Source organism: Chanodichthys erythropterus, chromosome 1 (genome assembly GCF_024489055.1).
Source record: "Chanodichthys erythropterus isolate Z2021 chromosome 1, ASM2448905v1, whole genome shotgun sequence".
Lineage (NCBI taxonomy): Eukaryota > Metazoa > Chordata > Actinopteri > Cypriniformes > Xenocyprididae > Chanodichthys > Chanodichthys erythropterus.
Window position 1 is genome coordinate 1,803,756 of NC_090221.1, and position 2,962 is coordinate 1,806,717.

General features: G+C 38.5%; 1 long non-coding RNA gene across 1 annotated transcript; it reads right to left on the minus strand.

Moving 5' to 3' along the window:
• Nucleotides 1-1,829: 1,829 nt before the first annotated feature.
• Nucleotides 1,830-2,962, minus strand: LOC137002285 (uncharacterized). Its single transcript, XR_010891835.1, has 4 exons — nucleotides 2,838-2,962; nucleotides 2,221-2,246; nucleotides 2,045-2,145; nucleotides 1,830-1,938 (listed from the first exon to the last, which is right to left on the minus strand). It is a non-coding gene; the product is annotated as an uncharacterized lncRNA (long non-coding RNA).

Consider the following 2,962-nt stretch of genomic DNA (forward strand, 5'->3'; position numbering starts at 1 on the left):
ATTAAAGCTCTAGGAGGAGTTCGTTAAAGTACAACGTCTGGAAATGGCAAAAACTGCCAAAATTTTGTAGAGAAAATTCAAAATATCTCACTTCCTGTTGGGTTTTTTTGGGGGCCTTTTTGTAGGTATTGGGCCGTTACATCTGTCTACCGAATTTCATAACTGTACGAGAAACGTAGCACAAAGGGCGCTTAATTGAAATTTTGTAGGTGGCACTATCGAGCCATTTTGCCACACCTAATTCTGAAATCCATATCAGATGTAAATTTTCACCACTTCTGATGCGTGTGCAAAGTTTCATGAGTTTTTGAGAACGTTTAGGCCCTCAAAAATGCGATTCATTTTGGAGAAGAAGAATAATTGGCTGAGCAATTCCAATAGGGTCCTCACACCATCGGTGCTCGGCCCCTAATAAAAAAGAGTAAAAGACAGTCAATGTGATGAACGGGAAACTCAAGCCTCTCACGTGAGAGTCATCTCAAACAAACACACCCCCTCATTGCTTTGCCCCGAAAATGCATGAACATGCAATGCAGGAGTGGATGTCTCGTTATCATAGCTGAATTGAAGCAAAATAATAGGCTTGTTTGAGATGAGCAAATTCTGCGCAGAACCAATCACCGGTGATCACCGCGAGATGCATGCCGGTAAGAAATGTGTCCGAGGGTGGGCCGCCTTGCTTTGATGTCATGCCGACGTGTGTCAAAAACCTCTCGCGAGGGCGAGGCGGACACGTCGAGCGCAGTTGCTCTCCACCGACTGCGCTGACCAAAAGCACGATGGGAAACGGCTTGCTGATGACACAGCTTTATGCTTATTGGTTTAAACAACCGTGATGTATTGATCTGATTTAAAATGTTTGATTTTAAAACTCTAATATCATGTTTTTATGTGTAAAAATAATGTGTGAATATTCCCAAACTCTCTGACACAGTGATCTCTCTATGGGTTATGTGAACGTTGTCATTTATATATAAAAAAATATATATATATATAAAAACATTTCTATAATTAAAGTAAAAATGATTGATATACACATCTTTCGAATGGAAATAAACAACAAGTACTTTGGGTGTATTGTTCGTTATGTTTATTTTCATATAAAAGCAACAGAACTTAAATTACATCCAGTTTATCAGCAACACAACGCACGAGTGTGAGTCCCGCGATATCTGCATTTGATCTCGTGGGTTCTGATCCACTACGAGAACAGAGAACTGTTCCTCTTGCCTGCACTTTTTTCACTTCTCCCCTCACTGCAGCCGCCAACTTCAGGCGAGGCTAGGCGCATCTCAAACAAGCCTATTGCTTTATGACAAATAAAGACAAGAAAGAACAAAAAACAAACAAAAAAAAAACATCTCTCTTTCTACAGTTTTTCTTCAAATCACCCTCTTTCACTCTCTCTCCTCCCCGAGTGGGCACGCCCCCTACTGCTGATTGGCTCACTCTCTCTCCTCCCCTATCATAAATGGACACGCCCCCTACTGCTGATTGGCTCTCTCCTCCCCCATCATGTTTTAAATATGACCCTTCTTCCTTAATACACTTGAAAATGTTCTGGTACTACACTGTCTTTATATCTGCTTGATCATTCTCCGTCAGCGCCCGTTTCCAACTGATGACTTTGAGTCTACCTGAATGAATCTAACGGTGTCAAAAGCTCACACACCCTTAATGATATTCTGCTCTCTAGATATCTGCTCTTCACCTATTTGATCTCGTCTTTCCAAGATTTGAGAGAGAAAACAGAAAAGCTTCAATATGCAGCATTTATTTAAGGATTAAACCGTTACACATTCAGATTATAATGAATGAGACACAATAATGCTGAGTAAAGGTCTGTCAAGCTGAATTATGCTGCCGTTCCTGTGTCACTCCTGCACATCTTAATCACATTTGCCATCCTTCACGATAAAGATTTCAGTTACTGATTCCCTAAAAAAAGAGAGAGCAATTAAATTCTTAAAATCAAGAAATTAAATTAAGTCTGAAAGTGATTCTAAACGGTTTTTAAACCTAAAGCACTTTGTTTTAAACTCACTGGTTTGCAACAAACAGCATGCATGTATTGCTGTATGTTTCTCCATCAGATCCACACACGGGTGAATAGTCCATCGGGCACATGATAAACTCAGGTTCAGGCTGGTCACAAAAAGAAAAAAACACTGAGTTATTTGAACATGGAGGGAAGTAATTCTACAGTCTTTATTTACTCACCTCTCTCGCTGCATCAGATACGGCCACTGTTTGTGTCAAGAAGGAAAAACAAGGATTAAAGTTTATCATGAGAAAGCAAGAGGAAATAACTTATTTTGCCCATACAATAAAAGTCATTGTTTTTTGGACAAAAACAACATTTCAGTCATTTTTTAGTGAACCATCCCTTAAATCAAACTTAAAAAATTCAGATTCAGATATCTTTATTAGTCCCCAAAGGGGCAAATCAGTTCTACAGCCAACCCATCCAATAAGGGTTAAATTAGAATTATTAGCACACAATAAATATAAAAATTATAAAGTTAAAAAATGTATACAAACAATCACACCCTGACACACACATACAGCACAACACACACATTCACCTGCCAGTGACTGAACAAAGCAGTGGAATACAAGAGCCATTTATATAATTATGAGTTATAAATGTCTGAATGTGATTTAAATCTTACACATTTTTCATTTGTCCTACTTTAGCAAAAGTGAATTAAGACTTTATGGAACCAATGAAACTCTTCATTATGAAGCAAAACTCAGTATCAGTGTATATCGCAGGTTCTCACATGACAAATGATCCTAATATCAGTTTTAGTGAATGAAATCATGATATTACTCACCTAGGACACAGAGAAGGACGATGACTCCACGTGCAAACATTGTTACTGACTTGAGAGTGAACTCACTAAAACTGACAATATGATCCGCCTATTTATATCAGTACTGTATCCACCTCTGAACACAA